Source organism: Balearica regulorum, chromosome 3, assembly GCF_011004875.1.
Source record: "Balearica regulorum gibbericeps isolate bBalReg1 chromosome 3, bBalReg1.pri, whole genome shotgun sequence".
Classification (NCBI taxonomy): domain Eukaryota; kingdom Metazoa; phylum Chordata; class Aves; order Gruiformes; family Gruidae; genus Balearica; species Balearica regulorum.
In genome coordinates, this window is record NC_046186.1 from 96413901 (window position 1) to 96428234 (window position 14334).

The 14334-nt window shown below is 42.8% G+C and overlaps 1 long non-coding RNA gene across 20 annotated transcripts in view; it reads left to right on the forward strand.

Moving 5' to 3' along the window:
- Positions 1–3457: 3457 nt before the first annotated feature.
- The window catches only part of LOC142601077 (uncharacterized), a 102860-nt gene continuing 91983 nt past the window's right edge, over positions 3458–14334 (forward strand). For 18 of the 20 annotated variants that reach the window (XR_012834667.1, XR_012834663.1, XR_012834673.1 and 15 more), the window contains exon 1: positions 3520–3675. This is a non-coding gene — a long non-coding RNA (uncharacterized LOC142601077). Of the gene's footprint in view, positions 3676–14334 lie in introns of all 20 variants that reach the window. The other 2 variants (XR_012834670.1, XR_012834665.1) reach the window with 2 other exon arrangements.

Sequence of the window (14334 nt, forward strand, 5' to 3'; positions counted from 1 at the left end):
ACACAAAAGCCTCACCATGGGTGTGCACTTACTTCACACGAACTGCTTTGTGTACCTGCACGCTCATTCTTGCAGTAAATATTCAGAGGTCACTTACCTTCATTTCAGAGAGAGAAAACCTAGCTCGTGTTACGGATATGGGTGGGAATCACCTATGACTAACACAGTGTAGGTGATTTGCTGTCAGTTCACATGCCAGCTTATCTCACAGCAACTTTTTAAGAACTAAGTGTGCCAGAGGGCCACGTGTGCTCAGAGAAGCACGTGGACTGAGCGCAAATGGGACAGAGTCGTGTGACATAATGTGCATCTTTTCCTTTTTCTACAGTTTACCCAAGGACTCCAAGACCTACTCCAGCCCCCAAACCAGTATGCCTTGTTCCTATACTGCTTCATCATTATTCATGCTATTTATACAGTAAAGGAGCTGGCCTTCTACTTTTTCCAAAACCATTACCTGTTCTGTTTTGCTATTGTGCTCTTTTTCATTCTCAAAAAGATTTTCCAGGATTATCAAAATAAGGAAAAAAGTTCTTAAAAAAGGCACCATATTGTACACTTTTTGCCTCTGTTTTCACTGCCTTTTTTTAATCTTTTCCTCACTACACCAATCATATATGAAGCATTTCAGCTATTGTTCAGCACAGTAGCCTAATTATGGAAAACTGATTTCCTCAAGAAAATTGTGACTGAATGACATCATTTGACTTCATGCTGTCTCACCCACATGTTTGGCATCATTCAGGGGCATTCATCTCTAGAAATAAAGTTATATGCAATAAGAAATAATTCTGGAACATGTTCTTTCTATTTTATCTCACCTCCTTGGATTATCACAATGACTTGGGCTTATTTATAATAAATTATCACAGAGAGGTTTCAGGGGTGGATTCATTAGCATGGAGGAAGGTGCTCAGGAGAATTTAATATTCTCTTACGTGTTCACTACCATGTGCTTGGCAGACACCTCATTTTGGACTAGGGCTGTCTCTACCTCTGGGATGGAAGCATTCCCCTCTGTGCCGTGCCATCCTCCATAGTTACACACAGTTTCTATCAGCAACAGATCAGCAAGCACTGGTGAGCACATATATTCTTTATAATTAAGGTATCATGATTTCTGAAGTATCGACACTGATAAGGAAAGATATCAAATATAGTCCAAGTAAAAAGGCATTTTGTCTAGTGAGAATGTGACTAGACCCTTTTAATACTATTTCAGCCATGCAATAGAGGATATTTCCAGCAGAGAAAAGGTGAAGAGTCATCTACCATATGGTATGTCAGGTTAGAGTAAGTACAATCTTATCAACCTTCTAGTGTTGTTAGAATCAGAGCATAATTCACCTATATATCCCCATGCACATGCCTTACTCTGTTTTGTTTTTTTTTTTTTTTAAATAAGTCTTGTCTCAGTCTGCATTCTCTTTGCATTGTGTTCTTAACAAGAAAACAACCTAAATAGTATTTGGTAATCAGGCTGGATATGCAAAAATCCATTCAGGTCAAGGTGAAATGGGTGTTACCTAACCCTACTCGGGTTATCATGTATCCATGAGAAGTTTGACCTCAGTCAAGATGGTATTCTTTGGGCATGCCAGCGGCAATGTGTTTACAAAAGCAATGCTATGTACAAGGCTGGCTGAATGAAGGCAGTAGAGAGGCCTATCCTTTGTTTTCTGCTGAATCTGACAACACTTCCTGTAGATAACCTGTATATAAGTATGGTTTGCAATAGCACAAGTGACTTTGAATACTTCTCTTCATTGTTGCTAACTCTTGGGTTTTAGTCAACAGGAGAGATGATATCAATCTGCATTTTTTGTTGTTAATTCAAATGACAGCTAGAATAAGTCACAGATGTGAGACCACTGGAAGTTCCAGAACACCGAGTCTGCACAGAAGCACTATTTTTGATACTGGTTGGACGCTAACTTTTAGGAGGGGCAAAAGGAGTTGGTAGTCTTTTGCATTTTATTTACTGCACACAAGAGGTAATACTAAATAGTCTTAAGACAGCTGCCTCACCATACACACATATTCCAAACACACACATATCCTCAAATCATAAAATCAAGGAGACAAATAAGTTAGCCTTTCCCTGGTAGGTGCTCTCTGAGCCATTCTGGGTAACCATGCTATACTTTTAAACTTATTCCCACATTGATGAGAGCTAGACTTTTTTTTTTAATGGCAATTTCTGTGTATCTGCCTAGTCTCTGGGAGCCGCAGCTAAAAAAATTGTTGAAATACCATTAATCCATTGATAAAGTCATGAGAAGTAGCAATACAGCAAAGAACAGAAAAAGCTCCTCCCTAACTGCTTCAGGTCCTTCTGAGCTTTGATCAGCTCTTGCCCTTCCCTGGGGTGACAAATACACCCTTCGAGTTGCCTGGCTCTGCCTTACACCCTCATTTTTTGACAGTGGGCACACTCATCACAAAGTGTATGGTTTCATGTGAAACCACAGGAAACATGGTGGTTTCAGCTATTTTAAGCTAAAATTAGGCAGTATTTTACAGCTGGTTTGATTTCAAGAGAACCACCACAAGTGAAAAGATGTTTTTAACCCTCAGGGTGGTAGCATAAAACTATTCTAAAGTATCAGAAGCCACTACAAAGAGCCCCAAATTAACAATTAAAAATAGTAATGTCATAATTCCCATGGTTCTTGGCAGCTAAATTGTGATTTATCAGTACCTGAGTTGGGAATTACTGGTCCTAGCAAAACAAAAGATTTGCTAATTGACCTACAAGTCAAGGCTACATTTCCCAGCATTTATTTATCATTCTCCCACTGAGAGGCTGGCTGCACCAAATCAAAGGGCAAACTTGGAAGCGGGCACCAACCCACTAGATAACCAAAGCTTGTTTCATGTTTAGCAACTTCATTCCGGGGCCCTCTAGCCAGACGTTTTTTAAAACTCAAAGCTGGGTTTTTTTAGAAGGCTGCAAGGTCAGGTTTGGTTTTGTTTTGTTGGGGTTTTTTCCCCAAAAAGTTTGTACAGGCTCTTTTCATTTAATTGCTGACTCCAGATCTCAGATTTGTACTTTGAGCCCAGGATGAGGTCCTGTCTATAAACAGTCTTGATGAACCTGATCAAAACCACCTTTTTTTTTTTTTTTCCCCTGCAGTGGAAGGCTAAGAAGAAGGGATGAGGAGAAAGGCAGTGCAGCAGAAAGGAAGATCTTGCTAGAAGATGGTCCAATATTTCAATCCCAACGCAGCAAAGCTCAGCAGGTCAAACGAGCCTCAGCTGAAAGCTGTAAGTTCATCAGTGGGACCTTTTGCTTTCGCAGTACCAGCTGACCAAAACTCAAACGAGCCAGAGCCTTGTGCCCCTTGGCGTTGCTGGAACGCCGGAGAACACGCTGTTTTCGGCACGCGTCCGATCCCGCAGCTCCCTTGGCTCGCCAGCGAGCCCCGAGTGCCCCGGGATTGCCCCGGGACAGCCGCGGCCGCCCGGGGAGCAGCGGCTCGGCAGCAGCGCGGCGGCGGGAGCCCCGCCCCGGCCCGCCCGCCCGCCGCGGCCGCCGCAGGGCAAGGCAAGGCAAGGCAAGCTGCTCTTAGGGGCAGGTTGAGAGCACGGGGAGTGACAGCCGGGAGGAAATCACTGGTCGTCCCTGGGAGCATGGGACAAAGAAACCTTGGAGAGCTTCAGTGTCGTGCAGGGGTGAGTGATATGAGCCCTTCTGTATGCGGGGAGGGGGTGCTGTGGGTGACTTTTCATGCTCTGAAGTGTGGGAAGTTAATTTTACTTTGTTTTCAGCTGTGTAGTCCCAGAAGCAGCATTGCTTAGATAAGAAACCTGTAATAATTTGTGAAGAATGATTTACACATTGCAGTTAAGAGTGATGAGGTGTGATAGGAAGAGATTAAGAAAGTGCCTTTGCAGAAATGCAGCAGTGTCCTGGCTGCTCAGCAGTACCTGTGTGCTCAGGTGTGCTCCCTGCCACCCTGAGCCTGGCGGGCATGGGTGGGGGAAGATAGTGTCAGTAAAGGCAGATGGTGGGACTTCTGCCTGCTGTCCCCCAGTTTTATGGAGCAATTTGTCTGTTGCAAAGAGTTAAGTGTGGTTCTGCTAGTTGCATAAGGGGTTGTTCCTCTAAGCTGGATGCTTTTGCTCCCAGTCTTTTTGGGACTGGTTTAAAGGCCAGTCTACTGTCCGTAGTCATGAGCAGCTGCTAGGTATGCTGTATGGACTCAGGGTTTGGGAGAAGAGACTTTCAGATCTTCTGATATCCCTTTTTAGATTAACATAAGCTCTGCTGGAGAAGAATGTTTTTTGGTCCTGCCTGCTGCCTTCAGGTTTATAAACTGTTTTGTGGAATAAGATTGGCTCCTAGTTGCATTACTGTTAGGGGAATGACTCCCCAATGTACAAAACTGGGGTGTAAAGAGTGTGTGTTTGTGTATGCAAGTGGCTTGCCCTTCCCCTGCAGTGGTGGGAGGTGAGGTTTGACTGGGTAAGTGCTTGCACCTGGGATGCCACTGATCACAGCCAGGTGTGGGCTCAGCCTCCTTAGAGGAGCCTCACACCCTACATCCCAGTGCTCTTTATCATCTGCCATTTTATTTCCAAAGACCCGAACCATTTGGCCTAAATTACAGTAATGTTTTTGAGTTATCCTTTTGTCTGTGCTTTGGTTGTAAAAGGGCTAGTTTTTGTGTCTGTCGCATGTTTAAAAATAAGACACTTTGCAGACACAGCGTATCTCTGCAGAGAGGTAAAACCTGTTGTGTTCTTGGCTTTTCTTTAAGAAATATCATGTTTGTAGTTAACTTGTAGGTTAACTCTACGCTTTTTGGATTCCTTTCTTCTTGTTTGGAGCTGGGGAATTGTAGTTGCTTAGCTCTTCATGGACTCAACTTCTTTCAAACCATTTGAAATACCCAGCATTGTATGGGTGTTACTGAAATGGTCATTTGGCTTCTTAAAAGCCATGGTCTCTTGAGATAAGTTGTTTGCTTTATTGTCTGAAGAGAATATTGAAAGCCTACCTCTATGCTTCCATCCAAGGACCTTGCCATGTAGATAGCATCTCTGCTACAGCCTGGTCCAACTTTCACTGAAACCAGTGAAAATCATTCTGTTAACCTCAGTGGCAGCTGGGTTAGCTGTTCTGGCTTGCGAAAGTACCCAAGAATATTACCACTGTGGAGGCTGATGAGATAGTACAGCTGTAAGTCTCACTACACCCACAAACCTTTCCAGGTATGCAGGCTGGGCAGCAACTTTGAGCTGAGTTGTTTGGTGTTTCCCATGGTGGTGTTCTGTCAGCAGCAGAAGCTGGTGGAGCGCTTGTTTGGGAGATTTTTGAGTACTTCAGTGAGGGGAGCAAGAAAATAGATCCTTGTTTGCTTGCTTCTGCAGCCTTAAAATCACAGTAAATAACCTTAATTTCTACTAAGAAATCTCTCCCCTGTGTTCTTTTTTGGGGGGGGGGGGGGGGGGGGGGGGTGTTCTGCCCCGAAAGTCTAATTGCTGTTATGAAACTCCTGATATCTATGTGGGTTAACTTTACTGGAGAAAAGAAATGAGCGTGTGACCTCTTTCACCAGTTAGTGAAATTGAAGTCCAATTTCATTAATGGAATTGGTCACCAGCATGGACAAAACTGGCTTCATGTGAATGCTTGGGAGAGACATACAGAGAAAAAGGATGAGGTGCATATCTAAGATGTTGAGGGTCATTCTGGTTAAAGGAACAGAATTCACTGGACTCCAGTTTCTCTGACTGGAATGAGCATGTCTGTGGCCTTTATGTTGCCTTACATGTCTGTAAGGCAAAAGCAGGTGAATCTCACAGGTGCTGTGTGATGGTGTGCAGCTGGGCTAAGTGCCCTAGCAGGACATGCATGTGCATGAATCGTGATCTTGTTACTTAGATGATTTGAACTAGTACTGTGCTCGCTGTTGTTCCTCCATCCCTAGTTTGGTAAGTGTTTCTCCAGTGCTCCTGAAGGACAGACAGCCTGTGTCTGTTTCCAGTGCACTGCTGCTCCATCTGACTCTGGCACAAGCACTGCTGCCCCTGGTCCCCAGAGCTCTGGGTGCTTCTTCCTGCATGTCAACTGGTGGCTCTACCTTCAGCATCAGTGTAGGTAGAGGTAAGTGGCTTGCAGGACTTGGATTATTTCCAGCCAGGCTGTCTTCTTTGACACCTGAGATGTGGTGTTGCTCCAGGGCCTGGGAACCACTATCAATCTGGAAATACCATTGTCAAAATAAGTCTAAAGTGCAGAGGGGTTGGAAGCAGTGGGAATTAGTGGAAAGTTTTATGTCTTTCTAGAACCTAGTCTGCTCACTGGCAAGAAAGAAGGTACTGGGCTGTATTTTGGGGCTGACTTTTTCCAGATGGCCTTCATTGAGGATTTGAAGAAAGATAAAGACTCTGGTCTGCTATAGTTTTCTCTCCCTAATTGTTTAGGTAGTAAAGCCTCTGCTTTACTCAGCAGACAGCAGGGCTAGCATAGTGTAGCTGGCTGATATTGACTTTTTTTAAAAAAAAAAAAAAAGCCCAGAAGAACCTTTGTCTTTGGGGGGAAACACTATAAATTGTGAGGTTTTTTTATTATTTTTGCTGTGCTAATATTTGGTCTTTCAGAATCTGTGTGATTGCCCCTCACCTTGATCTTACTGCTGGTGAACTCAGAAATGAGGAAAAGTGTTGTTGACTGGTGTAGAATTGATGGTGTGTTTAAAGATGAGCATGTGCTTAACTGTATACTTTTTTGTTGGACTAAGTCCACATAGAGAATGCTGTCCCTTATGTTATATCATTTGTAAAAGGGAAATAATATTTCCCCTCCCTTTTGAAGCTTGCGGGAGGCTAACTTGTAAGTTTTGACATATATGCATATAGATATATAGCACATATAGACGGTGCTATTTAAACACCAAGCTTCTTTGATACATGTGGTCAAATCAGGCAGAACAACAATAAAGTCCTCTGAGAATCATCCCTAGTCTAAGACTGCCCTCTCTTGGAGATTATCATTTGCTGCACTGGGTGCAGAGGGGTTTCCAACTAAAAGTCATCCTTGCATCTTTGCTTTGTAACTCAGCCTTGCTTTTACATTGGTGTTGTAGTTTTGTGGGGTTTTTGTTGGTGTTTTTTAAATGTTGGTTGTCATTTTAGAGGAAATGCTAGAAGGTTTCAAAATAATTTAATACACTTGCTGCTATGTTCACCCCAGGGCAGACAACTGTTGTCTAGGTGACTTTTTTTCTTTTTTCTTTTTTTCCCCTTCCTTTAGAAATAAGGGAGGTTGATGGAAGACTAGAGGTAAAACAACCTTTGAAAACATTTGCTTAAATGTAGCAAGGATAGAGTTCCAAGGAGCCAAAGGGATGCAGATGACCAAACCTCGCTGAATTTTTTGAGAGATTTCAACTTGTTAGTATGCAGTGTCCTAAATCTCCTAGTTGATCATGTATGATTTAGAATTTTATTCTACTTAAATGTTTCAAGTAACATCTGTTTAGTAATCTAACCAGAGCAACAAGTAAGGGATATGGACTAAAAATTGTCTTTGACTAAAATAATGCTGACATGTTTGTTTAGATTTAGCTAGACTGGCAAGTTAGGCTGGTAGACATGTCTATCCAGCATCATTCTGGCACCTAGAACAGAAAATATTTATTCATCTGACAAGGTTAAAAAAAAAAAATTCTCCCAGGTGATTTAAGGTGGCACACACTTGGTGTGGCTGGTTCGCAGAAAGCTCTTCTATCCTGGTGTTAAAGCTTGTCTTGATAGGTTTTGGTGAGTAGCTTATTGTTTGTTCTAAGGAAAAAACATATTTGAACATTTCTGCTGGCCTAGCAGCTTATCCATTTTATTTTACTGCAATGGTCCCCTGGAGCCTGATTTTTTTTTCACCCCATTCCATGGGATGGCCAGAGGAGAAATTCTTGCCCTGATCCATTTTCCTGGCCAAGCCAGTTATGCCCTTGACACTGAGAGTAAAGCAACAGACAACAAGGCTTGCAGAAGGGAGGCAATCCAGAGCAGTGCTGTAGGCAGATCAGTAAGACCATGACAGCTTAAATTGTTTTTACTTAACTGGTTTTCAGGGACATCTTCTCAGAGTGAGCCTGCCTACCTTTGGATTGAGAACTGCAAAGGGTTGAATTACTTTTTGGCTTGTCTGGGGTCATGTTATTTGTCACTTCTTAATAGAATACTGGAAACTTGGGATCAGCACAATCTTGTGTCAGTGTCTGGTCTGGGCAAAGATTCAGACAAGCCTTTAGCTGTCACATATTCCCAACAGTGTTCTTCAGCTTGCTGAATTTGTATCTGTGTCAGTTCTGCTACAGCAATTCCAATGGAGAAGATGCTTTTTTTTTTTTCCCCCCAGGAGAACAAGGAAATTAACTCGTTGGCTCACCAGAGTTGTAGCATCCTTCAAAGATGTCTGTCTACAAAAGGATATTCTGAATTTCTGTCTCTGACAAGACTAACTTTTCAAGGGTGAAATAACTTATCTTGTTCTTCCTGTGCAGTGAACAATCCCTCTGTCTATCAAGACTAGAAAATGCCTGACTTGTGTTCTCTTTGCACAAGCTGATGTTTGAGAATGTTCTCCTGTGGTGGTGGGAGCACATTCTTTCCGGAGCCTGTATGAGGTGGAAAGTTATTATGGCCTCAATCCTTTATTCAGAGGTGCTGAATTTGTAGCCCCTTCGATAGCAGGAGTTTTAAGAGCATCCTTCCCTAAGATGCTTTAGACTTTAAGCTATGGTTGAATAAATCTTCTAAGGTTAAGTGTTCTCCTCACACCTGGCTACCATCAGAATTGTAACAAGTGCTGTTCTAATTGGGTTCAGTCTAGAATTGCTGCTGCAAGATTCATCTTGGGTTTTGAATTTATATGTGGGCTTCAGTTGCTTGTAACTACTACAGTATTTCAGCACAGAAAATGTGAATAAATAGGTAATAACTTATCTGTAGTGTACATCCTAAAGACTAGGAAAGCCTGTAAGGACTTAAAGAGAGATCTGGTGCTTTTTTGCTGTTTTCAGGCTGCAGGGTTATGGTGTGTAACCAGTGTAGTGTCAGCATGTTTCAGGTGAGGCACCAAGCTCAGCTTAATCTTTTGTCTCCCCTTCCTCACTGGAGAGGAAAATCAGCAGCACAGGAAGACCAGGGTGTCTTCTAGCATCTGTCTCGCTGAGGTGCTGGGTCTGACATGGCTGTGCAGAAGTCCTTCTTCCTTTGGTACCCTCTGCAGCCCAACGTGCTGCTTCTCCTTCTTTTCGATAAGCTGAGAAAGAAGAAGCATGCCCCTTGCAAGCAAAATTTCTCATGTTGTCCAAATAGCATTTTACTCTCACCCTTCCAGCACTGAACCTTGTGTGGCATTCGTTGCTCCTCCCTCTGTGTCATTTTTCATTCACAGTCCTGGTAACTCTTTGTAGATCCAATTTTACATAAATGCAGGTGGGGTCATGTAGCAGCCTAGCAGGGACAGCAGCTGGGTGGAGTGGAAGACTTGTTGGGAAAGATTGCTCTAGAAGACACACTGAATGCCAGTCTCTTGCCTTTTTCCCTTTTGCAGTACAAGGGCAAAATGTATGGGCTTTGGACCTTCTGAAGGACAATGTCCTCACAGTCTCCTTTATGGTGACAGAAGAAAACATCTTACAGGTTTGAAAGGTAGTTTAGCTGGCCAGAGATGGCAAGCTCCGGCCCAGGGAAGTGGTTGAGCCACCATCTCTGGAAGAATTTGAAAGGCATGTAGATGTGGCACTTAAGCATATGGTTTAGTGGTGGACTTGGCAGTGCTGGGTGTACACTGGACTTTTCAAAACTAAACGTTTCCATGATTCTAAATGCAGCCCTTGGTGTCGCTGCCCCCAGGGGCTGTACAGAAGGTTTGTGCTGTAGTTTGAAACTGCAGGGTTCCCTATGTGAGAAAGCAAGTGAGGGAGATCCAGTCTTGGTGAGAAGAGTTTTTTATAGAAACAGAAAAAGGCAGGTTAGAAGAGTGACTTCACAGTGGGGTGCAGCCACAGGTTGTGCTGAGAGATAAAACGCTTGCCAGTCAGAGCAGGCAGCAGTGTGCGACTGCACGTTCTTGTAACGATCAGCTGATGTCTGGTTTCCTGTACTTGTGTCTAATGGTGTGCCTGAGCTCTGGCTGCAGTCTGTCCCTCCGTGAGGTGTTGAGGCTGTCTTTCTTTTCCCTACCTATTGTCAGGACTCTTACAAGAACCTAATATCCCTGAGGCCTCTGTCTCTGTCAAAATGGGATTGAAATTGGGCAATTAGGTTTAAAAAGGGAAAATAAAACCTAAACCCCCTCTGTCAAGAGGGGGTAGAAGGACAATAGAAATTACTGAATTTGCTGCTTCTACTTCAACAGATCTGTGTTGTGGTTTAAACCATCCAGCAGCTAAAACAACCACACAGCTGTTCACCACTCCCCATCCCACCAGTGGGATGGGGGAGAGAATGAAAAAAACAACAAAACCAAACAACAAAGAAGTAAGACTTGTGAGATAAAGACAAGTTAATAGGACAGAAAAGGAAGATTAATAATAATAAAAGAATATACAAAGCAAGTGATGAACAGCACAATTTCTCACCACTTGAAGCCAAAGCTCAGCTAGTTCCTGAGCTGCCCCATGTCCTGGCCAACCTCCAGTTATATACTGGACATGACATCATATGGCATGGAATATCCCTTTGTCCGGTTTGGGTCAGCTGCCCTGGCTGTGTCCCCTCCCAGCTTCTTGGGTGCCCCTCTCCTCCTTGTTGACAGGCCAGTATGAGAAGCTGAAAAGTCCTTGACTGCTTGGTAACAACTAAAATATCTGTGTGTTATTAACACTACTCTCATCCTAATCCAAAACACAGCACTAACCAGCTGCTAGGAAGAAAATTAACTCTATCCCACCTGAAGTCAGGACAATGTGGTAAGATTATTTTTCTTATAACAGTTCAGTTTTTTGTAGTATTAATATTTTTCTTTTTTTAAATCTGATGACCTATTTTGATGACACATGGCAGGTAAAACATATCCAAAAATCCTAAGCTAATATCTTTAATAATAATGTTTCACACATGATATAAAAGCATCCATACAAAACATATCCAAAGAATGGAAAGTATTTAGTTTTCTCCCTGTGGGCTCTGTCCCAGTGTATCAGCAAGACAAGCCACTGAAAGAGTAGAAGAGCCAATGATGTTTTAATCCAATTGACCTGTGATCTATTTTCCTTCCTGGCTTACCTACCATAATGATCCCCATTTGTCTCATTGTTTTCTGTGTCTGGGGTCAGCACTGGGGCCTGGAGTAAGGAGTATCTGCAGTAGCTAGTGGAGAGCCATGGCCATGCTGTCTGGCTGCTACCAGCCAAGAAGTGTCATCGCTAAGTTCCTCCTTTACTTTCCCCAAATGAGGCATGAATTTGAATGTAGCTCTTCTCAGCTGCTAATTCTCAGGCAGCAAGTTAGGATGTTGTTATCAGAGAGATTTTTCCCTATAGAAAATTTGACTGAAATTGGCTAACAGACTCAAAAACAGTAGCAGCAGATGACATGAACAGACTGTAAAAAATATACCTTGTATTTTAAGGAATGTAGGAAAAAAACCCAAACTAGCACAGTTCAGGGATCCTATTGTAAATATTATTTTTTCCTATACTGGAAGTTAGCTGAGAAATTAAAGCTGTTTGACTTTCTTGACATACAGACAAATACAGAAAGAAGACTGGAAACATATGGGAAAGGTGGAGCATCCCCTTTTCTGGTCGGCCTCTCAAGCCGTTCCCCAAAAGGTGGCAGTCTCTGCTAGCAGGAATGTGTCCTCTAGCAGATGGATGCTCTTCCTTAAGGTTCATTCAGTTTTGTGTTCTGCATTGGTTGGGTTTTTTCCCTTCCCCTCCTCCCCCATAACCTTTATCTTTAAACGAGACCAGCAGCCTGTATATTTGACAAATATTTGTCTAGCACTGTAAATGCACACAGACTTAAAAATGACCTTTGAGTTAAACCAGAGCAGATTCCCACACAAAAACGAATTAGTTTTAGTTAGGCTTTTTTTTTCCTAAGCTGTATAAACAGAAATTATTAGAATGCATGCTATGAATGCTTCATCTCTGCATCTTTGGCTGGGCTTCCACAGCTTTTTAAAATGTTGTTCCCTAAAGACTGTGCCAAAGGCCTGGACTTGTACTCTCCAGTTACAAGCAAAGCTTTCTGCTTTCTCCGGTGTTGGCTTGGTTTGGGGTCAGATCCGAAGGAGCTGAAGCTGTTCCTGTGTTGTAATTCAGACCCTGTGGATCTGGCATTCTCTGCTTACCAATGTTGTTGTGGCGGAGCTGTATTTTACTTTTCTGCCTGGATTCTACAGCTCCACAGGCAAAGTTTTTCCTGAGCCATTGCTGGGTCTGACAGCAGCAATGAGCCTGTGGATCCTCCTGCAAGATCCAGCCAATGGTCATCACAGGACAAGGGGGAATGCAGTTCATGCCCTGATGTTTCCAGCTCCATCGCATCCTTATACACATGATTTCCTCATCTACTTCTGCAGTCACCTCCCTGGAGAGCTCAATGAATCTAAGGAAAGGAGTGGAAAATGTCTGAAGCAGCAGCTAATTCTGTCTTTCCATTTGGGGACAGAAACCCAGTTTACCTCTTGGGACGTTCTCAAAGGCATGCACTGGTTGTTACTTAAAAACAAATGGAAAACTAGACTTTCCAGAATGGATCTTTTGCACTTAGGAGCCTGACAACTATATTTCAGGCCCTTTTTAAGGTAGAGCTAAATTAACAGGGGTATTCTAGAGACAAATTCACTAGGACTGAGCTGTTTCTACTGCGCGGGCACTCTAAAGTAGCTTTGTCTTCACAGCATGACAATTTCTATGTCAGTTTAGTTGGAATAAAAGGATCTTCATATGAATAATAATTCAAACTAGCATGGTACCATTAGAAAGTTCATTTAACTAAGCTGATCGTATCAGTGAGGCTGCTCTAGGACTATCTTCTCTTTTTAAAAAAAATACTGGTTAACAAATCTGACTTACCTTCACTCAAAAATTGTGACTTAAAATGAAAACCTGGATTTTGTTTGGGTACAGGTTGTTTGGTTTTGGTGTTTTGTTTTTGGGGGTTTTTAAGAATGTGTTTGTCTGCCAGACCGTGAGGAATTGATGAATGCAAAATCCAAATGCCTGCCTTGCTACTGATTTTTGGAAGAGTCTGGTTCCACTGTTGCCTGCATTGAGGCTTCACGCTATGGGATAAGTACAGCGCAGAAAAGGGCTAAGGGCAGCTCCGCATCGGAGGAGGTAGATTAGAGCTAGAGAAGATTCAAATCAGAGCAGCGGTAATGGTAAGAGCGCTGAACAGCTTCTGGACAGGGGCAGATAGGCTCGGGGCTTCCTTTCTTGGGAAAGCAGCCACCGAGAAAGGATGGACAAAGGCTTTTGATGCCACAGCGAAGGAGAAGATGAAAAGGAAGTAGTTGTTTGCTGCTGCTTATGAGATCCAGGGGACCTGAAAACTTTTAGTGGGTTTAGGGTTTAAAGCAAGGGGTGGTGGTTTGTAATGCCATCTAAGCTATTGAGCAGAGGCTAGAGCTGCTAGAACTTCATGTGGGTTCAAGAGTTCTGGGAGTCTCACAGGAGACCTGTGAACTGTGTTGACCCCGGCAGAGTAATCTGGTGAGGTGTTACCTCGTGCTTGTGTCAGCCTTATGTTTTTCCCCAAGCAGCTGGTATTTGCCAGTGTTGGAAACAGGCTAACCTAGGCTGCAGAGACTGATGTGGCCAAAAGATGGTCCCATCCACTATGAGTGTTGTGATTTTTTTTTTTTAAATGACGTAATAACTAACTTTCATGTGGATAAGAACCAGTTTGAAAGTCAAATTAGTACAGTCTTTAAAGGCTTTCTTTTTAAGCAATCACAACTTCTAACTTTCCTCCTTTTAAAGAAATATTTCACATGCGTAATAGGAAATTAGATGATCCGGATTATTTCACAATCAGTGTAGAAGTTGCTTCCTTTTTTACCCTCCCCCTTCTTGGCTTGGCATGCTGCAATTCCTCACTAGGGGCCAGATTCTGGGAGATGAACGTCCCAACTCCCACAGAAAGTTTCCTGGAGGCATTTGGCAGAGGAAAAAACACAATTTTTTCTATTGGAGTTTTTTCTTTCTTTTTTCTTTTTTTTTTTTTTCTGATCACATCCTGGAGCATTTGTTTTGCTCATGTCTTGATTAAACCAAAAAAAGAAAGAAAGAAAAAAGAAAACAAACAAAAAACCTTAGCTAGCTGGTTCCTTCCTTATGGATAGAAGTACATTGCAGAGAGTTA